The sequence below is a fragment of the Cebus imitator genome, unplaced genomic scaffold (assembly GCF_001604975.1).
Source record: "Cebus imitator isolate Cc_AM_T3 unplaced genomic scaffold, Cebus_imitator-1.0 Scaffold15, whole genome shotgun sequence".
Lineage (NCBI taxonomy): Eukaryota > Metazoa > Chordata > Mammalia > Primates > Cebidae > Cebus > Cebus imitator.
In genome coordinates this window covers 4,068,451-4,081,901 of record NW_016107330.1, presented here as the reverse complement: position 1 = coordinate 4,081,901, position 13,451 = coordinate 4,068,451, and the positions used below count along the sequence as shown (strand labels likewise).

Genomic DNA, 13,451 nt, shown 5'->3' with positions numbered 1-13,451 from the left:
AAAAAAAAAAAAAAAAAAAAAAAAGACAGGATATAATTCTGTGCCATCTTAGGCTGAATTCTCCCCCATCCCAGACCAGCTGACTGTAGATCAGGGGGGAGGGTCCTTATGAAAAGGTCCTTACAGAGACTAGTGACTTACCAGATTTGGACTCAGTTTGCAGGGTGCTCAGATCTCAAGAAACAAGCAGTAACTCCAGGCTCGAAGACTTTGGGTCTCTCCTGTGGGTCTTTCAAAGCTTTTATTGACCTTTGTAATCGCCACTCCCATCCCCTCCCCTCCACGTATCCACTGCTAGCTTCCAATCAAAAGCTGATATCTGATTGGATTTCTGAATCTCCACCCAATTAATCCTGATTGGGATTTTGGCTCTCTGAAGATTAATGGATTGAATCAGAAATCTATTAGTATCAGATATTCATATTCATTTCATGAATCAAGAAATTGAAAGCGTTAAGGATGGGGTGGAAGTGAATTCATTCATTCAAGGCCAGCCAGGATGGCTCACCTGAGGTCAGGAGCCCAAGACCAGCCTAGCCAACATGGTGAAACCCCGTCTCTAAAAATACAAAAATGTCTGTAATCCAGCTACTCTGGAGGCTGAGGCGGGAGAATTGCTTGAACCCAGGAGGCAGAGGTTGCAGTGAGCTGAGATTGTGCCATTGCACTCCAGCCTGGGGGATAGAGGGAGATGCTGTCAAAAAAAAAAAAAAAAAAAAGAATTCATTCATTAATGAACTCCACAAACACTGATGAAATTTTACTAACATGTGACCTGTATAGTTCTGAGTGTGAGGCAGGAAAGGGTTTGATCTGTTCTGGACATTAGACAGAAAAATAAAACCTGAAAGTAGTGTTGTCGGGAGAACACATCAAAATTATAAAAATATTTTATAGTTAAAATAGCTTTATAGGCCAGGCGCAGTGGCTCACGCCTGTAATACTAGCACTTTGGGAGGCTAAGGCAGGTGGATGACCTGAGGCTGGGAGTTCCAGACCAGCCTGACCAACATGGAAAAACCCCATCTCTGCTGAAAATACAAAATTAGCCAGCTGTGGCAGTGCATGCCTGTAATGCCAGCTACTTGGGAGGCTGAGGCAGAATTGCTTGAACCCAGAGGCAGAGGTTGCAGTGAGCCAAGATTGTGCCACTGTACTCCAGCCTGGGAGACAGACAGGACTTCATCTCAGGAAAAAAAAAAAAAAAAGACTTTATAAAAACAGAGGCATCATCCCTACAAAATCAGAATAAAACTGTCATGTATCAGATGGTCTTGTGGGTTTTACACCACCTAATGTACCAGATTATTCGCTCATTCGGGTGGAAGAGAGGTACCACTGAGGGTGTGATTGCTCTCAGGGCTTAGGTTAAGGCTTCTCTGGAAGAAACTGAAACAATACCTATAAACCTTATCAATTTAATCAGTGGAGAAAGGAGGGGGAGAAACAAAAATAAACCAAGCTTGCAGCCCATTCCGTATTCATCATGAGGTCAGCTTGCTCTCTGACCTGCTTCCTCATGGTTGCTGGCAGCCTACTGTCCCAAAATCATGCAGACCTTAGATTACAGTTCCCCTTAACTGCTCTGCAGACAACAATTTTTTTTTTTTTTTTTTTGAGATGGAGTTTCGTTGTTGTTGCCCAGACTGGAGTGCAATGGCACGATCTCGGCTCACCGCAACCTCCGCCTCCTGGGTTCAAGCAATTCTTCTGCCTCAGCCTCCCGAGTAGCTGGGACTACAGGCACGCACCATCATGCCCAGCTAATTTTTGTATTTTTAGTAAAGACGAGGTTTCACCTTGTTGACCAGGATGGTCTCGATCTCTTGACCTCGTGATCCACCCGCCTCAGCCTCCCAAAGTGCTGGGATTATAGGCGTGAGCCACCACACCCGGCCTAGACAACAATTCAAACATTGTAAAACACTAACTTTTTCATTGGAGATATTCTTTCAGGTTCTGCATGTCAATAAAACTATTGATGCCAGCTGATCTGAAGGACCCTGTAAGGCACCAACTCACCAAGAATGCAGTTTCTACATCCTGATGACTTCATACCTCTTCCCACCACCAAAATACTCCCAATTTCCAGCTGCTTGCTATCCATGACCTCCTGAAAACCCTCAGTACTCCTTGGGGAAATGAATTTGAGGGTCTCCTCCCAGCTTCTCATTCAGCCACCCTGTGAACATTAAACTCTCTGCTGCAACCTGCTGTCTCAGAATATTGGTATGCTACTGTGCACCGGGCTTAGGAACCTGATGGTCCTGTAAGAGTCATGTCAAAATTACAAAGGGAAGTGAGAGTAGGGGCTGGGCAGGGTTGAGGTGGGTGTTTTAATGGGATCCTGGGAGTGAGCCAAGACTCGGTAAACATGTTGGGGTTATTGAGGGGGTGGAGGAGGAATCTATCCAACCTTGCACTGATGCCTCCTGGTTTTTATTCTTTTTTTTGAGACAGTCTTGCTCTGTCGCCAGGCACCAGGCTGGAGTGCAGTGGTGTGATCTTGGCTCACTGCAACTTCTACCTCCTGGGTTCAAGCAATTCTTCTGCCTCAGCCTCCCGAGTAGCTGGGACTACAGACGCATGCCACCATGCCCAGCTAATTTTTTTTTTTTTTTTTGTATTTTTAGTAGAGACGGGTTTCACTATGTTGGCCACGATGGTCTTGATCTCTTGACCTTGTGATCCGCCTGCCTTGGCCTCCCAAAGTGCTGGGATTACAGGTGTGACCACCGTGACTGCTGGTTTTTATTCTTACGAGCAAGGATGAGTCTTTCAAAACAATTTATGTAATCCTCCTTATTTTTCTTCCAAAACTTGTCTTCTTTTACCTCCCTGAATAATATCACATTTATTTCCATTGCTTTGCTCATTTCTTTTTTTCTTTTTTTTTTTTTAGAGACGGGGTCTCGCTGTGTTGCCCAGGCTGGAGTGCAGTGGCTGTTCAAAGGCGTGATCCCACTACTGNTTTTTTTTTTTTTAGAGACGGGGTCTCGCAGTGTTGCCCAGGCTGGAGTGCAGTGGCTGTTCAAAGGCGTGATCCCACTACTGATCAGCACGGGAGTTTTGGCCTGCTCCATTTTTGACCTGGGCCAGTTCACCCCTCCTTAGGCAATCTGGGGGTTCCCCGCTCCCGGGAGGTCACCATATTGATGCCAGACTTAGTGTGGACACCCAATGGGCATAGTGTACTACAGCCCAGAACGCCTAGGCTCAAGCGATCCTCCCACCTCAGCCTCTCAAGTAGCTGGGACTACAGGCACGTGCCACCAAGCCCAGCTGCTTTGCTTATTTCATAATAAATTTTTTTTTCCACAGTCTCTTTCTTCATTAAGTAGACATGTATTTTGTTGCTACACAAGATGAGTAACCTGGTTTTATGTAGAGAAAAGGTTAAAAGGATCCCATTACTCACCAGCTGGGGGTGATATGAAGGTCATGGTTATTCTCTGTCATATCTGTACCTGCTTGTTGCCAGTGGAAACCTACAGGTCACAGTTGGCAGGCTTCCAAATTAACCACCTGTGGAAGGTCTTATGATTGGCTTATATCCTGTCCCTAAGTAAAGAATCTGATCGGCCGGGCATGGTGGCTCACGCCTGTAATCCAAGCACTTTGGAGGCCAAGGTGGGCGGATCACCTGAGGTCGGGAGTTCAAGACCAGCCTGACCAACATGGTGAAACCTTGTCTTATTAAAAAAATAATAATAATAATTATAAAATAAAAAACAAAATTAAAACAAAGAATCTGATCACAAGTTCACGAGTGCCTCAAACTCTTCAAGTACTGATGAAGCCTTCACCTACTGACAGTGAGGACACTGATTTGATTCTGATCATGAAGTTTTGCTGGCTGTCTTGCAAGTAAATGTTTTAGCCTGTTATGGTGTCATCTGAAACCAATAACTGTAACCTCCGCATTGCACCTTCCAATGAAAAAAAAACAGAAACAAAACTCTATTGGACCCTTGCCAGGTCAATAAAACAAAAGAAAATTTTTAAAAAGCTGATATGGGGAGTCCCATTCCCTTCTTTTAACCTTTCTCACAAAAGCATTCCAACTTCTGACAGACTTTGGAACACACCCACTTTGTCGGTGTGCGTCTTCCAGGTCAATCCTCACATTTAGCGTTCAGTGAAGCTTTATTTAATGATTTCTGCCTCAACAGCCTTAACTTCCATTGACACCATATTGCATGATAATGGTTTGAATTGGGGTGGGAAGAAAAAATATTTCCATGTATTGTATAAAGTAATCCTTGCAGGCCATCTCCATTGAAGAATAAATAGGTTCCTCTCCAAACATGCCCCAAGGATTCATGCATTCAATAAATGAAACTATTATTTATTGCATCTAGTAGACCTATAGCGGCATTCTATTTGCCTCTAGAATTTCCAATGAACCTATATCTCACTTCGGTAAGTTCTCTGATTATATGGCAGAGAGTAACACGGTCATGTTCTGATTCTATGTTTATTGGCATTCTAATTGCTACATATAGCATTCCAGTCTTCATAATGTGTATCAGACCAAAGAGTCTGATTATAGGGGAGGCTAGGACACTATCTAGATTAGACCCAGTTACACTAATGTTTCCTGTGCATACAGATAAACTATCAGTAATGAAATCAACAAAAGTCATAGGCCACGCATTTACATCTATAGCATCTTCCCAGTGCCAAGTCATTTGACTGAAAATATTAGGGCCTGAGGCGGTGGTTCACGCCTGTAATCCCAGCACTTTGGGAGGCCGAGGCAGATGGATCATGAGATTGGGAGATCAAGACCATCCTGGCTAACACGGTGAAATCCTGAATCTACTAAAAATACAAAAAATTAGCTGGGCATGGTGGCGGGCGCCTGTAGTCCCAGCTACTTGGGAAGCTGAGGCAGGAGAATTGCTTGAATCCAGAAGGCAGAGGCTACAGTGAGCCAAGATCGCACCACCATACTCCAGCCTGGGCAACAGAACGAGACTGTCTCAAAAAAAAAAAAAGTAACCAACTTGCCAAAGGAAGGATAACAAACCTTATCATGAAGTTAGCATCCTTAATTGCTACCCAACTGTGATCCTTCCCATTCATCTAAATGACTCTATAGCCAGCAATTGCTTTGGTGAGTGATAGTGGCTAAATTTAGAACAGGAGGCCTTAGAAAGTGTTGGCTTTGAGTGCTGAAAGTACCTGACAAAATAAAATACAGGTTTGAGCATTTTGTGTTAATGCAAAATAAACCCAAGTCTCAGTCCATGGAAAAACATCAAATGGAGTCTTGTTCCATTGTCTGGGAAAAGCTGTTTACTGTGTGATGGGGTCTGCTTCTAGGGAAGGTTTTTCCTTAGATATCCTTAATTTTAAGTTACCTGGTATGGTCCCATTGAATGATGCACATGGGCAGATTTCCCTTGGTGTCGTTTCTAAAAGATGCAATCTCCGAATGCTAGGGCATGAAGGTCTAACCATCGTTGAAAGCCTCCTTCACCTACTGGAAATATTCTTTGAACTACTGCATCAAGGTCTTGCAGTATTGAGTCATATTGAGAGCAAGTCCTAAGTACATAGAAGCTAATACTATGATACCATCTATTGAGAAAAGAAAAAGATTAGGCAAGGTATGGTGGCTCACGCCTATAATCCCGGCACTGTGGAAGGCTGAGGTGCGGATCACCTGAGGTCGGGAGTTTGAGACCAGCCTGACCAACATGGAGAAACCCCATCTCTACTAAAAGTACAAAAAAGTAGCCAGGCATGGTGGCGCATGCCTGTGATCCCAGCTACTTGGGAGGCTGAGGCAGGAGAATCCCTTGAACCCCAGAGGCAGAGGTTGTGGTGAGTCGCGATTGCACTATTCCAGCCAGGGCAACAAGAGCAAAACTCTGTCTCAAAAAAAATGAAAAGAAAGAAGGTTTCTTTAGGTTTCTTATTTCAATTAGGTTGGGCATGGTGGCTCACACCTATAATCCCAGCACTTTGGGAGGCTGAGGTGGTTGGATCATGAGGTCAGGGTTTCTAAACCAGCCTGGCCAACAAGGTAAAACCCTGTCTGTACTAAAAATACAAAAATTAGCCAGGTGGGGTGTGCACACCTGTACTCCCAGCTACTCAGGAGGCTGACGCAGGAGAATCACTTGAACCTGGGAGGCGGAGGTTGCAGTGAGCTGAGATCATGCCTTTGCACTCTAGCCTGGGCAACAAGAACAAAACTCCATCTCAAAAAATGTAAGAAAGATGAAGAATGCTGGGGATTCTGCTAAAAGAGAAAAGAAAAAGATGCATTTATTGAGCTAGCAGATGGCAGGCCCCATGCCCAGCCTAAAACGTGCACCGTGTCATTGAATCTTACAGGGGTCTCATAAGCTGGGTGGGAATGCTTCCCCTGCAGGGAAACTGGCCTCTTACCTAAGGTTTCTGCCCAACAACATCAGCCCCTGATCCTCAGCAGGGTCCTTCACTTGGATGCCCTTTGTGTAAAGTTCTTAGCACAGGGAACGTCACTTGTCATTTAGAGGCACTTGATCATTATCCACCCTCTGATGATGTGTGATTCCAAAGCACCCTGCACTAGTCTTCCTTGATAGAGAAGGGAGGTGTCGTGGAAAGATCTCTCACCAATATGGCCCAGTTACACTGAAAAAGAATTACACTGTAATTGGAATGAGGAATAGAAATATTTTACAAGTGTTATATGCCTCTACGAGTTTCGTATTTAGATAAAAGGGAATGTGGCTGTCTTTACTGGTGACAGCTGGTTTAATTCAGCAAGGGCTGCCACCGACAGGCATGAGTTTGCAATGCCCTGGGGCTCCTGCTCATACAGTGTGGGCTTCCTTTTCCAGGGCAGGCACCAGACCTTTTGCAATGAAGTCCTTTCCTGGCACAGATAATGTTCAGGAATTGAGGGTTCTGGATCCCCCCATTAAAAGTGAGCAAGGTGCCGGGCGCGGTGGCTCAAGCCTGTAATCCCAGCACTTTGGGAGGCCGAGGCGGGTGGATCACAAGGTCAAGAGATCGAGACCATCCCGGTCAACATGGTGAAACCCCGTCTCTACTAAAAATACAAAAACATTAGCTGGGCATGGTGGTGCGTGCCTGTAATCCCAGCTATTCAGGAGGCTGAGGCAGGAGAATTGCCTGAACCCAGGAGGCGGAGGTTGCGGTGAGCCGAGATCGCGCCATTACACTCCAGCCTGGGTAACAAGAGTGAAACTCCGTCTCAAAAAAAAAAAAAAAAAAAAAAAAAAAGTGAGCAAGGTCTCAACCTTTAGATAGAAGTGAGGGCCCTAGCTGGGCCCAGTGGGTCATGGCTGAAATACCAACACTTTGGGAGGATGAGGCAGCCAGATCACAAGGTCAAGAGATTGAGATCATCTGGCCAACATAGTGAAACCCCATCTCTACTGAAAATACAAAAATTAGCTGGGCATGGTGGTACACGCCTATAGTCCCAGCTACTCAGGAGGCTGAGGCAGAAGAATGGCTTTACCCTGGGAGGCAGAGGTTGCAGTGAGACGAGATCGCGCCCTTGCACTCCAGCCAGGGTAACAAGAGCGAAACTCCGTCTCAAAAAAAAAAAAAAGAAAAAAAAAAAATACAAAAATTAGCCGGGAGTGTTAGCACGCACCTGTAATACAGGCTATTCAGGAAGCTGAGGCAGAGATTGCAGTGAGTTGAGATTATGCCATTGCACTCCAGTCTGGGCGATAGAGGAGTCAGACTCCATCTCCAAGAAAAAAAGAAAGAATATCAAATGTACCCTGTAAATATGCAAATGTTATGTATCCATAATAATTTAAAAAATAGTTAAGACTAGGCACGGTGGTTCGTGCCTATACTTTCAGCAGTTTGGGAGGCCAGGACAGGAGGAACACTTGAGACTAAGAGTGTGAGAGCAACCAGGTCAACAGTCTGCCCAGGTTCACCTGAGTGAGGCATCAGAGAGCTTCCTGGCCCACATGGGGCAAGTCCCAAACGCTGCATACATGTAAGTCAGTACCCTGGACATGTTTCTGTCTTTTGTTTTTTTTCAGCGTGGTGTCTTTTTTTTGTTTTTTTTGTTTTTTTTAATAAATAAAGTTTTTTGGCCGGGCGTGGTAGCTCACGCCTGTAATCCTAGCACTTTGGGAGGCCAAGGTAGGTGGATCACCTGAGGTTAGGAGTTCAAGACCAGCCTAGCCATCATGGTGAAACCCCCATTTTTATTAAAATAAATAAATAAAATAAACAAAATAAAAAATAAATAAAAAGTTTTTTTCTTTTATAAACACGGGGTTTCACCATGTTGGTCAGGCTGGTCCTGAACTCCTGACCTCTGGTGATCCGCCTGCCTTGGCCTCCAAAGTGCTTGGATTACAGGCGTGAGCCACCACGCCCGGCCTTTCAGCGTGGTCTCTTAACATCTAAAAATGGAGAATTAATGTCACAGATATATAATCGATCAAACATATTTTAACCAAAAATATATAATGTTTTTAAGTAAATAAAATCAAATACAATATTGTAATAAGACTTTCATATTAAGGAATGCTGCATCATGATAACTATCATTTTTTTTAATACTTTAAATTCTGGGCTACATGTGCAGAACATGCAGGTTTGTTACATAGGTACACACATGCCATGGTGGTTTGCTGCATCCATCAACCCACATCAACATTAGATATTTCTCCTAATGCTATTCCTCCATTATCCCCCCACCCCCTGCTATCCCTTCCCCGACCCCTATCCCCCCACCCCACAATAGGCACCTGTGAGTGATGTTCCCCTCCCTGTGTCCCTGTGTTCTCATTGCTCAACATCCACTTATGCATGAGAACATGCGGTATTTGGTTTTCCGTTCTTGTCAGCTTGCTGAAAATGATGGTTTCCAGCTCTCTCCATCAGATCTTTGAAAGCTCTGACAAAAACAAGCAACAGGGAAAGGATTTCCTATTTAATAAATGGTGTTGGGAAAACCGGCTAGCCATACGCAGAAAGCTGAAACTGGACCCCTTTCTTACACTTTATACAAAAATTAACTCCAGATGGATTAAAGATTTAAACATAAGATCTAACACTATAAAAAACCCTAGAAGAAAACCTAGGCAATACCATTCAGGAAATAGGCATGGGCAAAGACTTCATGACTAAAACACCAAAAGCAATGGCAGCAAAAGCCAAAACAAACAAATGGGATCTAATTGAACTAAAGAGCTCTGTACAACAAAAGAAACTAACACTAGAGTTAAATGGCAACCAACAGAATGGGAAAAAGTTTTCGAAATCTACCCATCTGATAAAGGGCTAATATCCAGAATCTACAAAGAACTTAAACAAATTTACAGGAAAAAACAAACAACCCATCAAAAAGTGGGCGAACGATATGAGCAGACACTTCTCAAAAATAAGACAGTTATGCAGCCAACAAACATATGATAAAAGTTCATCATCACTGGTCATTAGAGAAATGTGAATCAAAACAACATTGAGATACCATCTCACACCATTCTAAGTGGTGTGAGATGGTATCTCAATGTGGTCTTTATTTGCATTAAAAAATCAGGAGACAACAGATGCTGGAGAGGATGTGGAGAAAGAGGAACACTTTTACACTGTTGGTGGGTGTGTAAATTGGTTCAACAATTGTGGAAAGCAGTGTGGTGATTCTTCAAGGAACTAGAAATAGAAATGCCATTTCACCAGCAATCCCATTACTGTGTATAGACCCAAAGGAATATAAATCATTCTACTATAAAGACAAATGCACACGTATATTTATTGTGGCACTGTTCACAATAGCAAAGACTTGGAATCAACCCAAATGCCCATCAATGTTAGACTGTAGGCCGGGCATGGTGGCTCACGCCTGTAATCCAAGCACTTTGGAGGCCAAGGCAGGTGGATCACCCGAGGTCAGGAGTTCAAGACCAGCTTGACCAACATGGTGAAACCCGTCTTTAAAAAAAAAAGACTGTTAAGAAAATGTGGCACATACACACCATGGAATACTATGCACCCATCAAAAAGGATGAGTTCATGTCCTTTGCAGGGACATGGATAAAGCTGGAAACCATTATTCTGGTGTTTCTTGATAAGAAGAGAAGGGAGATGTTATTTATGGGAAGATATTTTATTGATATGAATTAGTTTTCCGAAAGATGTATTTTTCTACTAATGTGGGCTAGAAATACTTAGAATATGTTATATGCATTTTTCCAAAAGGGAAATTGGACACAAGTACTTTAATTCAGTAAAACCCACTAGCCACCATGAGGACAGGCATGGGGTGGTGATGTCACGAGGCTCCTGCAATATGCACTATGGCCATTCCCTTCAAGGTCAGGGGGCAGCCCCTTGTGCAGTGAAGCCCTTTCCTGGCATGGCCAGTGATCAGGAACAGATTCCTCTAGATCTGCCCATTCGGAGTCAGCTGGGTCTCAGCACCTGGGGAGCAGCAAGGGCTCCTGAAAAGAGGGTAGACTTCAGTGGCTCATGATCACTGCCCACACAGAACGTTCCAGGCCCCAAGTGTGCATCTTTTGTGGATGAACTCAGTGAACAGGCATGGGAGAATTAAGGAAGAGACAGATGAGAAGTGAAGGAGGGGTGGGAATTAATCGAAATGATCAAATTTCACTCTGGACGTCTTGACTTCCCACAGCTGAACCTCAGTCACAGATAACTTAGTACCTCTCATCAGTAACTAGAGATGTCTGATGTATTAGTGGCTAAGACATTTTTTTAAATAATCACCCTCGCAGGGCTAACTCCTGCCATCATTCTATAACTTCAGGTTCTATTTCCAACTCTAGGACAGAAGTCCCTGAAGGCCTCATGGACACCAAGTCACCCAGTAGTGCCCCCTGCTGAGTCACCGTTGCTTTATCCATTCACAGTGAGCACCTGCCTGAGACGCACAGCTCTGTCTTCCTTTAAGACGCACTGACTGGGCTCGGCTGTTCATGCCTGTGAACCCGGCACTGTGGAAGGCCGAGGTGGGCAGATCACTTGAGGTCAGGAGTGACCTCAAGCAGGCCAGCCTTGCCAACATTATGAAACCCTGTCTCTACTAAAAATAAGAATAAAAAAAATTAACCAAGTGTGGTAGCACACATCTGTAACACCAGCTACTCGGGAGGCTGAGACAGGAGGATCACTTGAACCCAGGAGGCGAAGGTTGCAGTGAGCTGAGATTCTGCCACTGCACTTCAGCCTGAGTGATAGAGTGAGACCCTGACTCAAAAAAAAAAAAAGCACCCGTGTCCTTAATTTTAGGGCCCAAGTGTCCGTAAGGGAGAGTATCCAACCCCGTTAACCAGGCCTTCCCTAGGAGCAAGAATGGAGCTCCAGTTTCTCAGATGGCCAAGAGCCACAGGAAGGGCAGGAGTCGAGACCAAAGAACACCCTCTTGGGCCACCTTACTTCCCTGAGGACACGTATCAGCTCAGCCCAAATCGGGGTGAGGATCTCCCAATTGACATGACCCCTGTTGTCAAGACTCTTCAGAGGGGCAGGGTACGTCTCCAGGCCTGCCTCGCTCAGCCCGCCTGTGTGACGCAGGTCTTTCAGAGGCTTCACAGGTCTCATTTCCGCAAAAGTACAAAGTGGTGAGCTGGGAGCAGCAGCTCAGGGCAGACAGGATGACCCTGAGTTGGGAGTCCTGAATCCGACAGTCCTGTAAGAGGAGGCTCTCAAGACTAGCTAGCAGCAGCTTTCTCTAGCAGGGCTCCGAGGGGCTCAAGATTGCTGGTCCACATTGCTGGTCACCCAAATACAAGTTTGTTCCCATCATCGGACGATAGTCAGCATTCAAGGGGCTGCGTGATGAAGACTCAGATCATAGCCGGGCACGGTGGCTTGCGCCTGTAATCCCAGCACTTTGGGAGGCTGAGGCAGGCGGATCACCCGAGGGCGGGAGTTTGAGACCAGCCTGACCAACATGGAGAAACCCTGTCTCTACTAAAAACACAAAATTAGCCGGGTGTGGTGGCGCGCACCTGTAATCCCTGGTACTCGGGAGGCTGAGACGGGAGAATTGCTTGAACCGAGGAGGCAGAAGTTGCAGTGAGCCGAGATTGCGCCATTGCACTCCAGCCTGGGCAACAAGAGCGAAGCTTTTGTCTCAAAAGAAAAAAAAAAGACTCAGATCATACAGGGGCAGTCCCATTTTAGGCTCAGTCCTTTCATCCTCGCTGGTGTGATTGGTTCAAGGCCACAACATCTCTAAAGCCTCTTTACTTCATCTTTCAGCAGACAACCTCATCTTTGGGCCAGAGGAGCCCAGTGGGAGACGTGCACAAAGAACTCACTGAGCAAGGTCTAGGGACGTCAGCTGCGGCTTCCTGCCTGCAGACGTTCCGACAGGCCTGCATCTGCAAACCACCTATCGCTTTGCACCACTCTATGCCTACTCCTCACCCTGTTCCAGAAGCATGCATTTCCCAAGTCAATTACGTTTCCCGGAGTTTAAAACAATCTTTTACAGACAGTGAATTAGGGACAGGATTATTGGCATTTACTAAGCTGTAAGGACAAGCTTCTACTGTGACACGCACAGGTTTGATGCTCCTTCCTTCTTTTGTACTCTCCTCTGTATGATGAGGAAGTGTTCATCATATTAACTTTATTTTTTTTATTTTTTTATTTTTTGAGACAGAATCTTGCTCTGTCACCAAGCGCCAGGCTGGAGTGCAGTGGCGCAATCTCGGCTCACTGCAATCTCTGCCTCCTGGGTTCAAGCAATTCTTCTGCCTCAGCCTCCCGAGTAGCTGGGACTACAGGCGTGCGCCACTATGCCCAGCTAATCTTTGTATTTTAGCGGAGATGGGGTTTCACCATGTTGGCCAGGATGGTCTTGATCTCTTGACCTCATGATCCGCCGGCCTCGGCCTCCCAAAGTGCTTGGATTACAGGTGTCAGCCACCACACCCGGCCCATCATATTAACTTTAAACACACTTCCTAACAAGGAATTCACAATTGCACCCTACTAGATCTGAGCCCGACTAACCAGCTGCCTACACGTCTCTCTCTGTAGCATCTACCCCAGGCCATCCCTCTGCCCTTATTTGAGTGGTCTTGTGATACTCCCTTCAGGATATAGAGCACTGAACAGCATAATGCATTGACATTCTAGTGTCCCATTCCCTGTGACACCACTAGTGACTGGCACACAGTAGATGCCCACTAGCATTTACTGTAAAAGAAAAAGGCAGTGGTATAGTATGCGGAGAAAGCTCATCATCCTTTCTTACCTGTGCAGGTGGTCCTGGTGTTCATTGATATGATTGGCCATTCTTATAAAAAAACTCTCAAGAGGCCGGGCACGGTGGCTCAAGCCTGTAATCCCAGCACTTTGGGAGGCTGAGGCGGGTGGATCACGAGGTCAAGAGATCGAGACCATCCTGGTCAACATGGTGAAACCCCGTCTCTACTAAAAATACAAAAAACATTAGCTGGGCATGGTGGCGCGTG

At 45.3% G+C, this 13,451-nt stretch overlaps 1 pseudogene; it reads right to left on the bottom strand.

Annotated features, from left to right (window-relative positions):
* Positions 1-11,289: 11,289 nt before the first annotated feature.
* The window catches only part of LOC108285731, a 3,580-nt pseudogene continuing 1,418 nt past the window's right edge, over positions 11,290-13,451 (bottom strand).